Source organism: Falco naumanni, chromosome 3 (assembly GCF_017639655.2).
Source record: "Falco naumanni isolate bFalNau1 chromosome 3, bFalNau1.pat, whole genome shotgun sequence".
In the NCBI taxonomy this organism is placed as follows: domain Eukaryota; kingdom Metazoa; phylum Chordata; class Aves; order Falconiformes; family Falconidae; genus Falco; species Falco naumanni.
The window spans coordinates 7,346,446-7,367,904 of NC_054056.1; the positions used below are offsets into that span (position 1 = coordinate 7,346,446).

The window sequence follows — 21,459 nt, forward strand, 5'->3', positions numbered from 1 at the left end:
AGGAGTCTGCCGCTCTCCCCAGCATGCAGCTGGGTACATCTCTGTGTGTGTGGAGCGGTGCAGCACGCGTGGGAGATCCGCTCTTCACTTTAGGTTTCTAATTGAAGCACTTCCAGCAAGTGCCTGGAGTTAAGGGACTAAATCAGGGTTTGTTTCTCTTAATCCCTTCTGTAAAATGCAGATAACAGCACTTTCTATGGGTTTCAGTTTTACCAAGCTCCAAGCAGTGTGTGAAGTGTTTGGTTTAATCTTCATTGAGCATGTGTCTTTTGCACTCTGTTGCTGTAAGTTAAAATCTGGAATCGGGTGGAGCATCCACCAGCCTCACAAAACAGCGGCAGAGCTGGGCATTGGGTGACAGAGCAGAAGCATGTGGTGATTTGGTCCCAGTTAAGTGGCAGCTGGCTCTACTTGGTGCTGTCTGCTGCCTGCAACCTAAACTGAACGTAGCAGCAGTTGGAGATTGCTGGTAATGTCTTTTGCGCAGCCCCACAAATGGTCATTGATCAGAAAGATAACATGCCTGTAGTTGTGACGCAAGGGATGCATGGATTAATTTCTGGAGCAGTTACAGATCGTATCCTTACTCAGATGCTGCTGGAGAACCAACAAGGAGGCTTCTCAGGGAACTGTCAGGGCTCACTCATCTTTTTTTGTCTCTCCAGGAGCTTGTGCAGTTGAATTAGCATTTACTGTCAGTACATTTCTTCCTAGAAGTCCAGAAAAGGTGTATCAGGGTCTCCCACACAGCTGTTCCAGCAGCAAGGAAAGCCAGGATGGGTTTATGAATAAAAGGTGGGAAATAGCTTAGTAGTGGCATAGCAGAGAAGGGTGCAGAGGTTTTAGTAGACCACAAGCTGAATATGATTCAACAGTTGGTGCTTTGTAAAAAAAGACTCATTTTATTCTGGCATGTATTAGCAGGAAAGTCACGTGAGACACAGGGGTTAATTAATCATGCCACTCTGGTAGGCATTGGTGCTCCCAGCTATGGGCATTAAGGAATAGAAGGACACGCTGGAGACCAAAGGAGAACAAGAAGAACAACCAGAGGTCTAAAACTCTGGACCTCGGGAGGAAGCTGAAAGAACTGGATTTATTTAATCCAGAAATCAAAGATGAAGGGTAGGGTTTGCTAAGGACAGTCTTCCAATGAGTGAAAGGTAAGAGGGCTGAATCTGTTCTCCTGTAACTCTGCTGTATGCAGGCTGGGAAGGCTGCTTAACTTGCAGCAAAACACATTTATTTCAATGAGGTTTTGGCAGAAGTTTTCTTCTTATTAGGCAGTAGGCTTCATATGTCATTTTTTGTGTGTTTTTTCCTAAGTGCATCAGAGAACCCCCTGAGTATGGTATATATATGCCTGATAATGCATGTGGAGGCATTTGGGGGTGAGAAAGATTGCTGTTCCTCTGTGCTTGGAACAAGATTCAGTGACATTCAGGAGCAGCAAATCTGAACGGGTGCGAGAGGTATATTTGCATCCAGGGAGCTGGCTTGCATTAAAGTCGATGCCATGTGCAAATCTTCCATTGACTCCAGTAAATTTTCGGGTTTACAATGTAGCACTGGAATGGGCTATGCAAAATAAACTGGAATAAATGAAACCCTGACCATTTCTGGGAACGAGACCGTCACAGTTACAATTACTGGGTAGATGATTTCAAGGGAATTTTCTAAGGATCTAAACCTTATATTTAAAATAAATAAACCAGTCCTAATGAATGAGGAAGCAGGGGAGAAATAAGATGATATTCATACCTCTTCCAGGATGGGGTACCTGTGCTTTTGCATACTGCAGGGTATATTAAATCTGTAAGGCTAAGCTGAGGGTATCTGGGTGTAGTAAATGCTATAAATGCCTGAAATTCTCTCGATTTGATGGAGCAGTACCCGTTTTGGGGGGTAAGGGGGGAATGTTCTGCTTCAAAGAGGCCAACTGAACTGATTATTTCAGTCAGCAGAGAGCCTGTAGCCACTTGTATCTTTTCTTGGTTGCCAACAACCCGGTTTACCAAGACTTTCCTTTTTAGAGATGGTCGATTGCTGAAAATTTCAGAAAAAATCAGTCATTTAGATTGCTTCTCTGATTCCAGCAAACATAGATCAGGGAATTAGGCTGGGAATCTTAAAGAGTTTTCTCCTAAATTTAAAGAGGATAAAGCCTTGCTGTCTGAACTCTTTGCCTTAGGCTAGCATGGTTCCAGAAGTAAACTGTAGTTAACTGATTCCTGTTTGCAAGGTTTTCAGCAAGTCTTTGTACTGAGCTAGAAATGTGATGAGATTTTTTTTTTATTGAGCTTGCTCTTGTTTTCGTGAACGCTGACAAACTTGAAGGAAGATAGACGTTCCCTCTTGTTCAGCCTGTAAGTTCAGTAGGTGAGGGTTTTCATAGGCTTGAGTTTTGCAACAAAGGTTTTGTGTGGATTTTTGATTGTTAAATTTCAACCCAGCCAGTTTCTCCTCTTGTAGTGTTCCTCATATTGCAGATAAATTGACATAATTTAAAATCCTCTGACGTGGTTTTCCAGGTATTCTTTGGCTTTGATGAAAAAGAGCTAGTGTCCGTATCAAAAGCATCCAGGAAAAAATGATTAATTTCCTTCTTTTGTGTGGCAGAGAGGCTAGTGGTGCCACCACTGCAGCAGCTGGCACGTGGTGAACAACTTTGATCTCCTTGCTTGCCTTTGAACCGCTTGCAAGCCCTAAAGCTCTTTGGTTCTCCATTGAATGGTATTGCTTTTGGAGCTTCTGCCTGTTAGCTCAGCACAAGGCTCTAGACCTAAGGAAATACAACCAAAAGGCCCATAAAGGTATCTTAAAGTTAGCACTACCCATGGTGAAGCTCTGTTGCCTGCTGTTGTACTAGAAAATTAACTGTGGACAACCCCTCTTACGGGGTGAAGGAGAATGTGCAGGTCATGTTACTCTGTAGGGTGCTGCTGACAGAGGAATCACGGTCCTTTTTATAAAGAACTGCATATCTTGATTGATCATTTCTACCACTTGGAAGATCACAGGTATTATTGAAAGATGCATCTGAGAAATTTGACCAGTGAGTCGATCTTTGATTTATCAGCAGATACAGTTCCACAGAGGGAGCAGAGATAAAAGGCGGATGGATTCAGTCATTTTAACCACCCTATTGTTCTATTCACAGAGTTACTGGTTCTTGGACAAGGTGGGAAGTGTCCGTGGGATTTAGTTCTTTAACAAAAGCATCCTTTCTCCGCAACGTTAATTACTCATTTGTGCCAAACGGGAATGAGAAATGGAGTTGAAGGATCTAATTAACATTTGCTTCTCATTTCAACAGATCAGTCTTTACACTCGTAAACTCTGTGATAAAACTATTTTCACTAACTTTCTACTCATCTAAGAATCTTCCAGCTTCCACAGAATCTGTATGTCTGGGTTAGGAAAACAAACAAATAAAAAAGAAAAGCTAGAAATAATATCCTGCTACTTTTAGAAAAGGACAAATGTCATTTTTTTGTGCATGTATCTCCTTTTTAGCCCAGCAGTGAATACTGTTCATACTAGGAGAAGTACCTGTTAATATTAAAGCTTCTTCAGAAATCTTTTGTTTTGACATACCTAGAGTGGGCACAGTTTAAAAAAAATAATAAATTATCCTGATTTGGCTTATTCCCCTACAGGAATAGGTAACATAAGGTACCATTGTAACAATCTGACCGTGTCTAAGTAAGGCAGTATTATCTTTACCACCGTAGACTGGCATAATTAAAGTAGTGTTGAAAAGCCATAGGTTAATGTTATTGCCTTGGACATAAACCAAGGAATGTTACAATTTTTAAAAAAGTGTTTCTTCTCAGAAATAAGGACTACAGGATTTGATTCAAAGTTCTTAATTTTGGAAAGCATTTTGAGGTTTGCTAAAGGTGCCATATTTAGTCATAAAAATAACAAAATGAAAAATACAGAAGTGTATTTATAGTAAGAATAATGAAGATTTATAGGGTAACGATAGTTGCAGTGCTCCTAGCCTAGGAACTCTATATTGAACAGAGTGATTGAATGTTTGGCTTTTTAAAAGAGAGAGAAAAAAACAAAAACCAGATGAATAATGAAAAACAAATCCTTTCTCTGGTGAAAAGCCAAACCTGTGTTTTGAAAATTAAATGTTTTTTTGGGTTAAGCAGTGAAAAAATGGACTTGATCTTTGCAACAGCTTGGATTTATTATTGGAACCAGTTGGCTGTGCCATAGAGGAGAGGAATTTTCTGGTAATTAGAGCAAGAAACTGGGAGTCAGAAGCAGTAGGGTCTGTTTCTGGCTCGGGCACTAGCACGCTATGTAGCCTTGGGAAACATGCTGCCTCATTTGTACCTTGGCTTTCCTATCTATAAAATGGGGCTAAGGAAATAATTCAACCTCACAAATTGCATGCACTAATTAAAGAACATTTCTACAGCACCTTGAGGTCTTTTCTGCTAGAGGACGGATTTTTACAAGCATGTGCTTCAAATGCTTTTGAAAAATCCTGCCCTAAACATTTACAAACCTGATTGCCCAGATTCCTAAATCCATGTGTGGGCACCTAATTGAAAAGGGTCTGATTTCCAGAAGATTGTCTGCTGATGAAAAAGAACATGATGGGAAGTATTTTCTCACTGGACTATGAAAACAGAGGGATCATGGGACTCCCTCCCGCTGGGATCTTGCCATTTAGCTTGGCCAATTTCACAGGCTCCCCCCTGCTCCCCAGCAGCAACGTGTAATCCCCGCAGGCTTCCGTGCTCGGAATGCTGCGGCTCCCTTGCAGCACTCCGAGAGGCAGCTGCAAAGAGGCAGGTGGGGAACAATCAGCTTAGTACGTGCAATTGGTGGTCTCTGGGGGGTGCAGAAATGCTCCTCGCCCTGCTGGATACAGCTTCCTTAGGAAAGCAGCAGTCAGAATTAATTTGAGTAATAGCTGCACATCCTTACTGGAGTTACCACCAGTATCCCTGAGGCCCCATATCTGATTTGGCTTGGGTGTCCCAGCGGTTCAATTTCTAAATCACCATCTGTCAGCGTTAGAGCTACTTGGCCGCACCTTCCTTCGGACGATGCCCTGGTGGGTGCGTGAAAGGAATGCCATTTGCCTTGGACACCATCCCTCCCTGAAGCAGAGGAAACGTGCGCTGACAAGGCAGGAAATTCTCGTGAACCACAAGGACCTGGAGCTTGCCTCTTGCCTTCCTGTGGGCCTTACCCAAGTTTCAGCCTGGGTGTTTAAAGATTATTAATAGCAATAGTTACATTAACAGTTCTATGTTTTTCTTCTTCTGTCAACAAAGTTATTTCTTCGGTTGAGACTTTCAGGTTGTTTTTATTCAAAGTAGTCGGAAATGGACCCAAAAATGTGGTGGCAGCGCAGTACAATGATCCGTTCGAGCTAATGGGCAGCCAAGTGGGGATTTCACTTTATGGAAGGCTCTCAGTCAGAAGTGGACAGGCTTTCAAGGCTCCAGTGCAAAACAAATAGCTCCAAACTGGGGCAGGCTTAGCACAGTGAGGATTTTGTTTCACAAGTATTTCTTTTCAGCAGCAGCGCACTCCCAGCATGCAGTGGCTTTCCCTTAGCTATGGCTGATTGTTTCTGCGCCTGCTCTGTTCCCCTCTCTCATCCTGCTGTACCTTTTGCATGGCTGTGTGATAGCCCAGCTAGAGAATGATCTCAATTCAAAATGAAAAAAGAACAAATCCCCCCCCTTATTTTTCTTTCTGTTATTTTTATTTTTATTTCAGGTCAATTCCTGAATCCATATTTCATCCGCAGAAACGAGTTGTAGTAGACTGAGAGGGTGACAAGAGGTGGAAATATGGGAGCTGCTTAAGCCAGTGCTTCTACTGAAGTGAATGCTTGTGCAACTGGAGGCTAAGCCTAGTCCGAGAGAAGCTCTTTTTTGCCCTGCTTTGAGTCATGAGGACCTCAAAATGAGTCTTGGCTGCAGGAATGAGCAAGACATATGTGTGTGGTTGAGTATTTGTGTCCAAGGAAACAGTTTGTGTCTTCAGTGTTTGGTCACTGCTACCCAGTTCTGCTCTTCATTGGGTATAAAAGCTCTGCCATGGTCAACCATTCAGGTACAGGGAAGAGAGGTCCTGGTTTTTAAATGTGCTAAGCACTTCCTGCAAACTAACAATTTCATCTTCTCCTGCTTTCTGCTGAAGTTACTGGTGTTTGGCGCCTGCCAGAACAGATCTGTAGCTGGCATGTAGGCAAGCTGTTCTGCTGTCTTTGGGGAAAGGTGTATTTTGATTAACAAAGCAAGGGAAGGAGTATTTGGAAACACTAGCACAGCTGAATAGCGCATGGGATGAGGAGAAGACTGTCCTTCACAATGTCTGTGCCGATATTCACAAGGAGTTAAACAAGTCTTATGGGGTGAGCAGATGGTGGGCTGGTTCTCCATTGAAAAGATTTTTTCACAGGAAGAGGGACAGAGAAGAGTTCAACTTTGTTTATCCCAGATTTATTCTGGAGTGTAATATGCATTGTAAACAACTTTCTTCATAGAAAAGTATGGGCATGAGGCCTGTTCTGATTTATTTTCTCTGTTGTTCAGATTTAGCCCAAAGTGGTACAAGTTCATAGTTTCCCCTAAATGTTAATGCTTTTAAAAACAAGCCCAACATGTAATTTCACTTACCGTAGGCTTTGTGTTTGTCACGCAGAACAATAGCTGCAGCAGAACATGAGCTTTGAACGGCCACCCTGAATATAAGCTAGCGTTGTTTCCAGTGCAGAGTGAGAACCCGTAACCCTGAACAATGTGAACAAACCTGGGGTTGCTTTTTTGGTCTGGACCCACCAATTCCCTTTATTGGGTGCCTGGGCTGTGAGCTTGCGTTACTCATCCTTCCTCTCTGTTGTGTGGGGTGGCGCATCGCTGCAGAGGAGGAGGAGATCAGAGACATTCTTTTCTTATGATCAGGATGAATCTCTCTTTTTGTAGATTTCATAATGCCTTGGAGAGCAACTGCATCTTCCTCCTGGGACTAAACTCAACCCGTAACAAGGCTTCCTTTCTCCTGACATCTCTGCTGACCTTCGTTTCACTCTTAACTGCTGTGTCAACTTGACAACCCTGACCTTGCAGCATCATTGCAGAAATCACCAAGAGGGACTGTGTTGGTAATGAACTGGCAGCACCAAAGCCTGCGGCATGTGAGTGTTCTTTAGAGGTCAGATTTTGTATCCATCTGTTGGTTGCTTAGCCCCAGTTAATTGTTAATATCAGCTAAGGTCCCACCCAATGTGATAAGACTTAGGGCTGCAAAATACTCCTGGAATATATGTAAACGCAGCCAGCCTTCTTGTATTGAGTGCTGGACAAAGCATCACTTCCTAATTATGCATTACTGCATAAATACTGCACGTGTTTGTTCAGTGACTTGGAGATGTTTGTAATTCATCTTCAGCACCTCAGGACATTCGTAGATCTCCAAAATAGGCTGTTCTAGGAGCAAATGAACTGAACCTCTGAATTAGAAGGGTTTAGTTGTGAATGTGAATGGATCCACTTTAAGGTGCAAACAGATGAGAAGGAAACAGGTCTCTTGAGTTCCCTGAAGACCCATGAACTGACCCTTTGAGTTTTCTTTATTTGTCAGAGGAAACAAAATCTCACAGAGCTATGTTTTCTCCTCTGCCATTTAACTAAATCCTTTGCTGGTAACTGTAGCAGTGAAGTGAAGAGGTAAGAGAGCTTTGGAGCAGAGTAAAAACATTCAGAAGGAAGACAGACAGGGCGATGGTCACTTCTCCTGGGTGGATCATCTCCTTTAGCCAAACTTAGTCTTGTGTGGTCTCATTGATTTCTGTCCAAACCTTGTCCTACACTACTGCATGTGAAAGGAGAACTGGATCCTGTAATGGACTGATCAACAGGGCTGGCAGTCCAGCACATTTGTAGCATCCTGCCTATAAGTGCCTTTAAGTGGTAATAGTGTCCACACTGTCCAGTACAGAACAGATCCTGTGCCATGCCTGTATTGAACATCCACCTCTTAAGCAGCTCCTAGATCTGGGGCTTTTCCAACACCCTGCAACATCTTTGAATTTGGGTCTTGACCCTCTTTGGTCCATGTGGAAGCGCAAGAGCTGATTCAACTCTGAGCGCATCACCTTGGCTCTATTTGAAACCAGTATTTGTGACTTTTGGGACAGAACTGGGCAGCAGGAGCTTGGTCTTTCCTGTTCTGTTGGCTGTGTGGAAAGGAAACCTTTATCTGTGTACCACAGCAGGCTTTGTATGGCTGGCGAGATGCATCAGTGGAAGGGGAAATTGTGTTCCTCCAACGCGTCGAGGGTGGGTGGTTACTGCCAGAAGCAGGATGCTGGGTTTATCAGGCCAATGGTCTGACTCGGGACAGCAATCCCTGTGTTCCCCAGCCCGACTGACGGGTGAAATCTTTTGTCTGATCTCAGCATTGCTTTTAGCAGCTGGCTCCAGAGAGAAGGGAGGAATGACCTCCTGCAGAGTTGGGCCTTACAAAGCAGCCTGTGTGGGATGGAAGGTCCTCTGCTCCCTGGCTCGAAAGAGCGTGTGGGGGGGGCGTATGTGTGTGCGGGGCAGGGGGGGGCCAGCACTTCTGGCAAGCAGTGAACTTGTCCAAATAAACGAAGGGCTAAAAACAGCCTGTCCTCAGCCCCTTGAGAAACCCTGCAGCAGATGTTGCCAGTGACTGTAGGTCCTTGTTGGGAATCCCATGGATAATCATTGACAGCAGGGAAACACATGGCAGCATACGACAGCTCAGAGAGGGCCCTCTTTGTTCACTGAAATCACTAGAATATCTGTCTTGTCAGTGCCGATGAAAAAGCACTGGCTGGTTCAAGCTCGGAGTGGGGAGTGAGTGGAGCTGCCTTTTGCTCTTGGCTCGGCTGTGGACTTGCTGTGTGGCCTCAAGCAAGTTGTCTTTCCCCCCTGTACTATAGTTCCTTCTGTTGTGCATTGGGATCAAGGATGGAAAGCTGCTTCCCAGGGGATTTGTAGGCAAACTTTTAAACTTTGCAAGGTGCTTTGTGACTGGAAAGCGCTACGTTCAGAATAGGTGAATGTTCAATATTAGTGTAATTGTTGACATACGATTCAAAAATGAGGAGGGGCTGAGAAGTTCAGCTGAAAGGTCAGCTTGTTACAAGACAGAATTTTTTGTGCCACCAGTGAAAATGAGAAATGAAGCAAAAAGAGAAAGAGGCTGGCTGGGTATGATCAGAGATGAGGCTGGAGCAGGCTTGGCCTCTCTCACATGAAATGCTTTTCTCTCTCTTTTTGCTTTGTGAGTTCAGCTTTTTGGCTCTGTTACTCAGGGATTTGTATTTCAGGCACAGTGATGGCTGCGTGAGGTGACTGGGGCCGCAGGGGTGGCGGACAGAAGAACTGAGAGTGGTTCTGATGTGAGTGTGACAGGAGGCAGGGGACTCAGGATTGAAGTAGAAGGAAGAGTCAGGTCAGGCCACAGTGCTTTGGCCATGCTGTGTAGGTGCCCCCTTTGTGCTCCATTCTGCACGCTGCTGTTGAGTCTCATGGCATGCAAATAGGAAAGAAATACATGTGTCCTTGGATTGATGGATGACTTTGCCTTTGCAGAAGTTAAATTGAGGCAGGAGGTGGGAATAACTGAGACTTGCACATAAGGGCATGCTGTTGTTTTCTCCCACTGTAAGTATGGAAACCACTTTCAGATTTCCTCATATCCAAAGCAGCCAATTGATTGTCCTATGGGAAAAATGAAAATGCTAAGCAAAGCCTAAATCTATAAAAACCTGGGATGTGGTTCTCAGCGGGACTTTGCAAAGTAACCATATAGTTCCTGTTACACCTGAACACTACATACCAGCCTGGGAAGTGACAAGATTTTCTAGCCATGCTCTGAAATTGTGTTTTAAGGGTTAGGAACATCCAGGGGACACAGCAAAGCGTTTTGCATGCAGCTGTGAATTAGTGTGTCCATGGAAATTTCCTATGGAAGGGGCATCTACAGGGAGGGATGTCTTTTGGACAGGTGCTGATGTAAAAATATACAGATCCACATATGGGCTCCAGAAACACAACAAGCTGGCATCAGCGCTTTCTCAAAACAGACTTTTCTCTTCTGCTTAATTTTTTATTCCTTCTTGAGGCTTTTCCAGCATCCCTCATTGAAATTTATAATCCATCTACCTTATCCTTTATCATGACTTCTAGTCTTAGACTCACTGCAACTCACATCCCTCCTAACGAAGTAGCAGCGGATTGTTCCCATCTGATCCCATTCTTGCTAACCCTGAGAAGTTACATCTGACTTAAATAAAAGTCACATAGGTAGTAACATGTCAAGAAGCACCGAGAGTGTGTGAAGTGACTGGCCTGTTTTGTGTGATTGGAAATCAAGCTGGGAATATTCAGTGGGAATTATGAAAACGACCGTACCTGTTTTACTGTAGCATAGCTATGTTGCCTTCTGAGTCTTCTCAATTGCATCAGCATATGGGAAAGGACCTATGGAGTCTCTGTCTGCTCAGAGTGGCAGTGTGTCCCTAATAGCCTGGAATAAAGAAAGGAGTAGGATATAAAAGACTTGAGATTCAGTTTTGAAAGGAGTGGCTTTAAACTGAGGTTGATTCTTCACAAGATAGTTAGCTAGCATTAAAAAAAAAATCATATATCACAAGATTGGAAAATGCCCTAGATCACTAGCTGCTAGTGAAAAATGTAAGGATGTGCGTCAAATCTTGTCTTCACAGCTTCTGCTGAATAGCTGTTTATCTCTCATCTCTAAAAAGGAGGATATTTACTTGCCTTTGAGGTTCTTGGATGTGGCCATTTCATGTTTCTGGGAAAGCCTGGCGGTTCCCTTTATTTGGATAGTGCTGGTCACACAAATCCATCATTCAGAGATGTGGTGTTAGTGCAGGAGGAACTAGGCACCTTGAGGAGTGGAATGTCAAATAGTTGCCGCTTTTCTACGGGGAAAGAAAATATGTGCTCTCAGGCACTGGAAAAGCTGCTTAAGAAACCCTGTGATACTGTAAAACTTGCCAGAAGATCTCCAAATAGATACTTATCATTTTATTTGAAATTAGTTCTCCTTTGGGCCATAAGGCTTTAATACCTAAATCTTAAAGAAGGCAAGGGAAATATAAGAAAGTGACTGATTCTGCAGAAAATCCTTTTCTTCTCGTGTCTTGTCACATAAGTTTTTATTGACGATATCTGAATGACTTTAGTGGTGCAAATCATAGAATCATAGAATCATTTAGGTTGGAAAAGACCTTTGAGATCATCAAGTCCAGCTGTTATCCCAGGCTAGGGTTAACCATTAAATAGGCTCCTGCAGCACTTAAACACTTCAGAAAGCCTCACCTGTGCCACCTTGTAAACTTTTTTCATAAAAGAGAGCATTAGCAAACAGTCCATTCTAACTCTCCCACTGCACAAACTTTTCTCATAAAAAAGGAATGAGAAATGGTTCTTTCCTAACTTGCTTTGGCCAGGTAACACCACAGATTTATCAATTCAAGAAGATTCTTTCTTTACCCTAACTGAAAGCAGGATTGGCCTACAAGATCTAGAATACCCTTTTCCTGCTAGGTTCCCTGCTGTCTTGGTAATCCCGGTGACTAGTTAGAAACTTCTGTGGTGGGGTATTGGGGAGGAGAGATATCGCTCCAGTACAAACCGTGTTTTGAAATGTCTTGGCTCTTATTTGCCTTAGGAAGGTTATAAATACTGTTCCCAGGACAAACATTCTCTATTTCTGAGAGCTAATGAGCCAAACAGCTGCACTGAGGCTATCCACCTCTGACACCAGTAAACACTAAGCCATGTGAAAAAGATTTTAACATGCCCAGACAGTCCGATGTAAGAGTTGTACGTGTGTCTAAAATACAGTTTTCTTGCTGCATCCATTTTGTACCTTCAAAGGAAAAAGTCCTTTACTGACCATCTTTGACACCTGTGACTGTCAAAACAAGACCAGCACAGACCACAATCTCTCTGATACTGGTGCAAATCCAGCTGTTTTCAATAGAACGCACGTTGTTTATGAAAGGAAGAGAGAATAAAGTGTCACAAGTATCTCTCTTAGGGAAGTACGCGTATTTTGTAAGGATCCATCTGAAATGTGCCGCAGACAGTATTCACTGATATCCTCTGGCTGTCTGAGCAGCTTCAAGTCCAAAGCACCAGTAAATCCACTTTAACTGGCTGACTAAACTGGGCTTATGGCTGCTTCGTGCTACCAGAACAATGAAAGGTGTCCTGGCTCATGCTGACGCATCTGATCTAAAGTATAAAAGAATTTGTAAACAGGATCTGGGAACCATTTGAAGAATCAACTAACTTTGTCTGTAAATTTGTATCCACACAACACAAATGTCCACGATTTGCTTCAGAAGAGACAGAAAAAGGAAACAACTGTATGTTCTAAACTCTATAAATTCATCAGAAAAAGTGTACAAGTGATCTCGCTTCGCTCTTCTCCTCTGCTTCTCAACCATCCTTTGGGAAGATCACAAGGCCTTTCTTGCAAGACTTTTTCCCATCTAGTGCTCCTCAGACCCCAGACTCTAACTGGAGTTACAACTAGCCCACTGAAACCGAACTAAAATGCAGTTGTGACTAATTGTTCACAACCACAAGAGCAAAAGCAGTGTTATCAGGTGGATCTCGAAACTATGGCTGATTCTGGTTTTTGCAGAAGTTGCATAAATCTAGAAAAGCTCCTTTGACTCTGCCTGGACTTGAGGCACCACCAAGAGCAGAAGCAGTTGTATTTAAGGACACTGATTCTGGTCTGGGGCTGTGGGAACCATTTGTTTTTCCTGACGCCTGACTCATGTTGACTTAAACCCGAATGACTTTTAGTTCAGGCAATGTCAAGGCAAAGTTGTGAACAGGACCTTTTCATTCATGTTCCCAGTAAGCATGTATCTTCTTAAAAAGAAAGAAAGAAAAAAATAAACTAGGTCAGTTGAGCACAGTAAATGGTTATGTCTCTCTTCTTTTGGGCTTTAAAAAATGTCCCAGTTGCTTAAGTGAAAGTTGCTGTGACTTGGAGAAACGTGTCCCAGGGCCCCTCTTTTGTTTGTCTGTCATTAATCATTGTAAAAGTCTTTCTCTAAGAAATGCAATTGGTCAGTTTGCTTTTAGTAGCTCGGGGCTGGATGCTGATCTTCGTTCCTCTAGTTGCATCTGGCATTGGTCTGCTGCAGTAAAGGGGAGTGACTCAGGATTTATAGCTGTGTAAATGAGAGCAGAGGTGATCGTCTGAAGCCTACTCAGTTCTGTAGCATCTGGAGAACATAATATATTTATTAAAAAACCACCAACCAAACATCTAGTGATAACTGCTCTGTGACATCCCAGTCATGACATTCTTTCTAACAGGGAGACAGGACAAGGGTGGGAAGAGAACAAAAGCAGTGGGGGGTAAAGGAATTAAGAAATCTGGCCTTCATATGCTCATAGAAATGGGCAGGATACACTATTCGTGCTAGATTTTCCCTGCTCCTGGCCCCTTGGATTCAGTGGAATTGCTCCTGATTTACACCCGTTCGAGTGGAACAGGATCACTCCCTTTTTCTTCAGCAAAACAAACATTTGTTACTTGGAAAGAAAAACAGAAGAATCTTAAAATGTGACCCACAGCTGAGCGGAAATTCTCAGTAACACAAGAATTTGCGTTTCTTTAGTTTGTAAACAAAGAAGGAACCCTTGGAGGGAGCGTGTTGATTAATGCCGTGGAGGACTGCAGAGCGACAGTTCCTGCGGCCATATAACTGGGGGATCATCCTGCTGTGCTCACAGCAGTTCCAGGTATATGAAACAGGAACGTGGAGGAGCAGGATGCTCTAACAGAAGAGGGGATTGAGCTTTGGGAATGCTGACAGCAGCTTCTCTGCTGGCTCTGAGCCCTCAGGCAGGCCAGAACCTTGATCAAAACAACCCCAACTGCCAGAAGAAATTGAGATCCATTGCTGAACTGAAGGTAGTTAGGGGTCTACAGATGCAGGCAAATGCTTAGAATTATTTCCAAAAGCACCCTAGCAGTCTGAGTGCCAAAAGCCCAAAGGGAGTTGAGGTCAGATGCTCAACTGGTGTAAACTGATGTGGGTCCTCCCAGGTCCTACCTCTAACCAATGTTTTCTCGCTCTCTGCAGACCTCAGGTTCCCGTAGCTCTCATGCAGAAGCTCCATACTCACTGACAATGGATGGCTTTGCCTGCCTTCCCCTCCTTAAATACGCCAGCACTATATATTGAAATGCCAGTTTAGCCCGCAGAGCTCCCTGGCTCAGGAGCTGGCAGGCCAGCAGGGAGAACCCAGAACAGCTTCCCTCCAGCAAGAGAGAAGGAACACACACGCACATTCACACGCACACTGCTTGCTTAGCACAGTCCATTAAACTCAGCATGAACTCCAGGCCCAGCCATAACCCGTGATATTTATGGAGTGAATATCTTCCTGTGAAGGATGTGGAAGGGTTGTACAGCCACCGTTGAGCCCCTACCCTCCCTCACATTCGCTCATATCTCATACATACGCTTTTATGACTATTCCACTTATCTGGAACTGGAATAGCAGGCTCAAATCTTGGCTGCTTCTCCGTTCTGCGTAGGAAAGGAAAGGACAGGAGGAATATTTTTGCCCTCCCTCCCATGCCATGGGGAAAGCCCTAATCCTGCTAGGAGAATTTCAGCTTTCCCGCTAAAGCCTGGCTCACCAGAGCCATTACGGGCTGTAGCCATGCTGCTGCTGGCCTTGGGAGGTGTTCTGACACAGGTATGCTGTGTATCCACAAAGCAGGGATAAGATTTGCAGCAGGACCAGCTCCTGTCCCCAGCACTGAAGATGCTCTTTGTTTTCCAGCAGCTACGAAACAGACTGCTGTGGTGTGAGGTCTGTGGTTGTTCGATGCCTTCTACATCCATTTTCCCTAAGAAAAGGGCAAGCACGTGACACCTGGGAAGAGCTGGTACTATAGAGGAGCTCGTCAGCCTGCATGACACACAGGTGCTCCCTCCAGTTTAATTTTACAGCATCCACAACATGAAAATAGACCTTCCCTTGTACCTGGGCCCTCCTGTCACCTGAGGAGAGAGTCTGATAGAGAAGAAATGTGAGGACTGATGATTGCTGACTGTTCCTGCTATGGCTCTGCTGATACTCTCCAAAATCCAGAGGGTCACACTGCCTGTTGAGCTCTCACCTGGGTCAGAACAACCCCAGATACTCCAGAATTAGGAGCTTCTGTCTTTAAAAGCTCTACATGGAATTGTCTGAATTGTCTGCCCAGGAGCCTCAGTGCAGATGTGTGTCTCTCTTGGGAGATAGAAAGGACCTGGTTCTGACCTTGTGCGTAGGGGACACTCGACGAGTGCGGTGGCTCTGAAGAGATCGGGAGCAGACCTGCTGTTGCCTCGTAGCTTCACTCTGCCATGAACTGATGGGAAGTGTTGCTGAATGTGCAAACAGGAACACCTGCACTCGGGAAAGAACTCGACCACAACCAAATAAAACAACAAACCTTGTAAGAAGATGGGAAGCGCCATTCCCCAGGCTCATTGCATGGCCTCACCTGAGAGATCTGAGTGACAAGATTATTTTAAAGTGCCTTTTCCTGAGCTACGCTGATCTGTCTTCCTCTGACAAGTCAGCCACCTCTTGCCAAGCATGCTGTGTGCACATCCTGCACCGCTGCCTCCCTGCCATGCCAGTCACCTTCCTCAACGGTATTCACAGGGCACAATGACTTCAGGGGGCACCTCAAGGGGAGAAGACAGAAAACTGTTTCACACTGTCACCTTCCTAACCCTGCTGTGCCCCACATCACTTTGGAGTCACTGGCGCAGATCAAGGGCTCTCCCTTTTGTCTGATAAGTCATTAGGTGGGGAGACTTGGAACAGCAACAGTCGTTCTGTAGGGAGGGGGCAGAGCTGGAGGGTCTGCTCTCTCTCCCTCCTTTGGCGTGAGCTGCAGAGAGCTTTAGAGCTGTCCAATTAAAACAACCCTAGGACAAAAATAGGATGAGAGAGTGCTACTTTAAAAACAAAACAATTAAGCGAAGCCTATCCCTTCCCATCCCTGGAGGTTCCTATGGAAGTGGCAGCTTTTGAGCCAGAAATCTCTGCTGAGCTGGGTATTTCTGGCATTCGAACCCAAGGCAAGCGATGACCTCCCAGTGCTGGCTTGGGAGGAGAGGCTGTACCGAGCTCATGGCAGCAGATGAGACTGAGCTTGCAGGCACTGACATGTCTCCCCTAAAGGCTGGTTATGCTGTAGCCTGTGGAACAGCAGAAGTGAGATTCTGAGTGTGGGAAAGAGCTGAGCAGACACTGGCACAAGCTGCAGCAGCAGCCAGCCAAGCCTGGTGGGCGGCCGTGCAGTAAACAGCATTTTGAGCCTTAAGACTGAGAGGGAGAATGGGTTTGGTCTTGAGCTCACAGATCTGGGTCCAACACCAGGTCACTGAAACCTGGTTCTAACATGGCTTCATGGACCGGGGTTGTGGGAACCCCTGTCCAGACAGGATTGGGCTCTCTGCCTGCTGTTTGTGTGGCTTCACTCTTAGCAGGGATCCATATGTCTCCTTTTGAAGCTGGTGCTGATGAAAAGGCAGATGGCCAGTAGCTGCACTGACCAGGCAGAATGTGTCAGCAATCTTTTTGGAACATGAAAGCCTTGTCGATCACAACAGTGCTGGTGTAGATGGTCTTCTGCATCTCGTAACACTTTGGGCTGTGGGATGAGGATCCATAAAGATAGTCTCAAAATAACCAGAGAAGGAGTGACTGCCAGCACTGTCTGTATAACCTCAGAAGTTCATCCTGCAGCACGCATATCACCCGAGCCCCAGCGCCAGCTGAAATCATTCTCTGATGAAACTATGGTCTAGCATAATCACTGTGCAGTTGCCACAGGAATGCTAGAGGTAAAGTTCTGGCTTTCATGATATCAGTGCAGTGTCAAATTAACCTCATGCTTCTGTTCCTGAGGTCCCTTTGTTGCGGGTGATTTTTCTGCCACAAAATTCTTTCTTTCAACCCTAATTTTAGTTCACATGAAGAATGAAAAAGGGTCTTACATTCTTGTCGTGAGGCTGGTTCCTGGGATTCCCCTCTGACTCAGCACAGCCTGGCCTCTTCCCTGGCCTTTTCAGCTGAGATCCCCTTGAAATACACCTAGAGCTTAAAATAGCATTGCAAGCTCTTTCCCATGTACGTTCTGGTGAAGAGAATAGCCCCACTGTGAGCATGGGAATTTGTCTCATTCTTTTTGTTTCTCCAAATTCTTGTTACAGGATAGCGGTACAGACTAAGCTGACATTATTTTGAGAAGAATTTTGAGAAGCTGGAAGTAATTTTCTTTGTTTCCTTTGTTCTAGGAAAGGGATCCACACGGCCCTGCCAGCCCTCCTTGTCTGGGGCAGAATGAACAGGCTTGCAGGGCTTGCAGGCATCTGAGCTGTGTCCTGGCCCTCACTGTTTCCTCTGAAGGAAGATGAGCATAGCAGAGGGGGAACTTCACCAGTCCAGAGGACTGTGCACATGGAGAATGCAAGTCTCACTGTTTTCGTGGAAAGGCAATGATGCTGGTCAGTCTCTGCAGCTGGTTAGTTATTTCCCCACATCGGGGACACACAGAGCTCTGACAGTTAATGTCAGAGTTGGGAACATTTCTGTGGTTTTTGAAGGTCTTGGGTGCCAAGTGACCAAGAGCTGCCCTGGCAGGAAAAGCCTTTTTTCCTTACCTCCTTGAAACATAGCCAGGCTCCATCGTTTTCATTTCATCTATCCCCTTTTTTTGAGGTCAGGTCACCTTGGGCTCAAAATTGTAATAATTTGAGAATCCCCAATAATGTTTTTTAACAAAGCCTTTTGACCAGAGATTGGCCTATCTCTGCCAGGCAGGTCATTCATTTCCAGTCTAATGCACAAGGGAGAACATTGTGAAATGACTGCATAAAGAGGCATTAGAGTAAAGATGATTTGGGGCTATTTGCCTGGCAAAGAAATTGAACCAGCCACAGCTTTTCTTTTACCTGACTCATGGCTGTATTGCAGGGATCTTGGAAAAAAACAAGTGAATATTATTCACGTAAAGTCTGCTTTCAAACCCATCTCCGTGTGCCCCTGTTGCCAGATGACATCATGCTTCTGAGGATGAAACAGTTTAAACTATAGAAATGAAAATTAGTGGTTCAGATAACTTCCTTAAAACAGCAACAACAACAGACTTAGTCTTTGTAAAACCTGCTTGAAAAACGTCTGTTGCTGCATCTCTGGGGTAAAATAGCCTAAACTATAAAAGCTTTAGCAGTCTGTCATAGTGATTGCTTTACCAGCAGCAGGGTATTTAAAAGACGGTATGGCAAAAGCCATACTGAAAGTAAAGGCTCTGAATTTAAAGTGGTTTAAGCAGGTTTGTAACAGTAATGCTGTTGTACCTGTACCTGAAGTGGTATGAAAAAATGCGGCGTTTGTAGGCAGAACTAATAACGTTCCACCACTAGCTAATAAAACTGTCACCTCTAAATATATCAAGAGTGTTTCTAACATCACACAAGTTTCTGGGGACGACAGCTAGGGCAGTTGTTCAGGACAAGGGGCTGGGGGAGGAGAGAAGCACCAGGTGCTGAGAAGCAGCACACAGTGTCCAGCATACGCCAAGTGGGTGACTGCTGCTGGGCCCAGGAGCACAGCGCTGACTCGGCTCACGTGAAAGCCCCACTAGAGACCTCACACAGGTTGCAGCCTGCTGAAACATTCCGCCTGCCTCAGCTGGTGTGAATTTGGTTTGTCTGAAGTCAATGATGGCTGCAAATACAGACTGTTTCCTTATTAAAGTTGTGTAAAAGTATGCCATTCTTCTAACAAGGCTATTCACGGAGCTTGGGACTTGTGTATTCTTAAAACATTTGTGATGTGAAACTTCGAAAAAAACTATTAATAAGGAAACAAATAAAAAAAATATGAAAGATCAGCTTCATAAATGTGTGTTTGTAACAAAAATAAAGAATTAAGAACATGTAAGTGAAAGTCTCACACTTAAGATTTCCCAGATTATTTTTCATGGGTTTGTAACTTACAGCAGCTTGTGCAGACCTTTGAAGAAAGATCATGTTATTTAATCAGCAGTGAAGTAGCTGGTTTACAGATAATTTCAAAGGTGTCTGCATTACATTCCAAGGTTAACAATCCCTTCAGCTGAGCGAAGTCCCTGCCTCTCTGAAGGTGCAAGCCCTTCGTTAAGGCTGGCTCACAGTTACAGCCCTAGGGGCTAGAAAGCTAATCAAGGATTCATGTGCTGAGATTTGTTTGTGCTATACAGGAACAGGCTGGCAAGAGCGGTGCCTTGGTGGACTTGCAGATGCCGTTGACCTGCGCTTCTCTCTTGGTCCCTGAAGTCTACCTGTCTTCTCTATCCTCTGCATTGCAATTGGCTGCAGGAGGACCAGATGACCTAAGGGTCCTTCCAACCTAAATTATTCACTGATTCCATGTAATGAGCTGGAGTCTTTCCAAAACTTGAATGGGAAAGGTGTGGGCAGGCTCCTGTTGGATTCCCAAATCCCTAATGAGAGATACACACAAGTCCTGGTAGGCCACCCACCCCTCCAGGTCCTACCAGCCTGGCAGAGCTCAGGGGCCTGTTGCTGCCTGTTGAGTCTGTGTGAGATGTGCCGCTGGTATAAATTAGGGAAGACCTATTGACTTCAGCAAAGCTATTTTGACCGAGGGGCTGGGTCCTAGGATTTTAGGGCAGAGAACCTTTGAGCTTAGGTGATGCCAGGAGTCTTTGGGGAGATGCGATCTAGTGGGGAATTCAACCTTGCACCTTTTCAGATACGGCTGTGTAGACGCAGCAGTGCCTGGCGGTGGCAGAGCCCCGTGATTAACACAGTAGCCCATAACTAGAGGTCTCACGTTAGTCCCTTCTCTTTCATAAGCCATGTTACCTTGAACACATCCTTCTGTGCCTCATCTCTGCAGGTGCTGTGAGGACCCAGCCCCATACAAGAGTTCAGACACATCAGAGCTGCGCACCAAAGGAATCCTGTAGATCAGGAGGCCACCTTAAATGAGCCTGCCCGAGTCCACCTTAATCATACCCTCCCTTCCTGCAGTTTTCCTTCGGGATAATTAAGCATGCAGTAAGTTAAGAAGTGGAAAAACCCGAGGAAGCATCCCTTTCACAGGTGGGTGCAGCTGACTGTTTCCTCCCAGGGCCTGTTCCTCTTGCAGTTCTGTGCAAGCCAATGCCTGGGCACAAATGCTCCTGGCTGTGATGATGACTCACATTTCCATCTAAATTTTGCAGTTGTTAAGGGTCTCAGAAGATCACCTGCTATTACACTGCCACGTGGAGACCTGTGGTCTGCAGGTAACAGGTACTTTTTTATTGCACCTTGACAAACCTTGAGGCACAGGGTGATTGCAGCTTTGTCCGCATTGCCCTTGAGGTCTGATTTTCTGCATGGACCAGTAACCAGGATGCTGAGCCCCGGGGATCCTGGGGCACCTGCCTGCACAAGCCTGGTGCAGAGTGAGCCCTCGGACAGGTCTGTGCAGCCCACGCTGCTGCCAGGCAGGGTCAGATCAGGGAACAAGCTGTGCTCACAGCTCTTGCTCAACTGCTTTGGAGGGGTTGTACCTACAGCGTGTCTGGGGTCAGGCAGGGGGTCTGCAGTAGGTCTAGCTGTTGCACCAGGCTCCCCAGAGCTCAAGTCTAGGGCTTGGTCCTGCCTCTTTGCCACATTCAGAGCTGGTTGCAGCCTGCCAGGAGGCAGAACACAGATGCTGGTCACAGAAGCCCTTGCTGTAGGATCTTGTGTGTTATTTAGGCAAAATCCTCTAGCCTGTGTTAGGCCAGGAGTCAGGTTGGATAATGACAGTGGTCCTAACTGGAAAGCCTCCCAGCTGGCTGTGCACTGGGCTGGGGCAAAAGGCCACATTTCTTAAGGCAGAAACAGAGCAAAAGAAAGAGAGAAGACTAGTGCTCTGCTTCCAAAACCAAGGCCTATTTCACAAAGAGCTCAACACCTGCATTCTCTGCTTTGGGAAGGCTTCTTGTTGCATGTATGACCTTAGAAGCGTTGACTTTCTTACTGTGTACCTGCTCTGAAACGAGAATCCTGTGCATTGATACATGGGTTTTAGTGTTGTGCCTGGTAGCCCCTCTGGGTGCCCTTGGTCGCACGCTCTTTGGTAAGCTGCACAACTGGCTTTTTGCATCCTGACAAGGTCAGGCTCTAGGGGGGCATTTTTTGTTTTTTTTACCAGAAGAGAATGTGTGCTTTTGCTGGCAAACTCTGTATCTAAGCACTGGCTGTTTCCAAACTCACAATGCCAAGACTGTTTTTATATATTTACTTCCTTTATGAGGACATCAACAGGCACCCCACCCATCCCAAGTTCTGCATCCCTTGATAGGCTTCGATTTCACAATAAATCCTGAAAT

The 21,459-nt window shown here is 45.1% G+C and overlaps 1 protein-coding gene across 6 annotated transcripts in view; it reads left to right on the forward strand.

Annotated features, from left to right (window-relative positions):
• LOC121084966 (CCN family member 2-like) overlaps positions 1–21,459 on the forward strand; it is a 42,860-nt gene that overhangs the window by 3,837 nt on the left and 17,564 nt on the right. For 5 of the 6 annotated variants that reach the window (XM_040587097.1, XM_040587092.1, XM_040587094.1 and 2 more), the window contains exons 4-8: positions 5,755–6,093; positions 6,966–7,177; positions 17,384–17,610; positions 19,992–20,197; positions 20,320–20,382. The gene's annotated coding sequence lies outside the window, so the exon portion shown is untranslated. The remainder of the gene's footprint in view (positions 1–5,754; positions 6,094–6,965; positions 7,178–17,383; positions 17,611–19,991; positions 20,198–20,319; positions 20,383–21,459) is intronic. The other variant, XM_040587096.1, reaches the window with a different exon arrangement.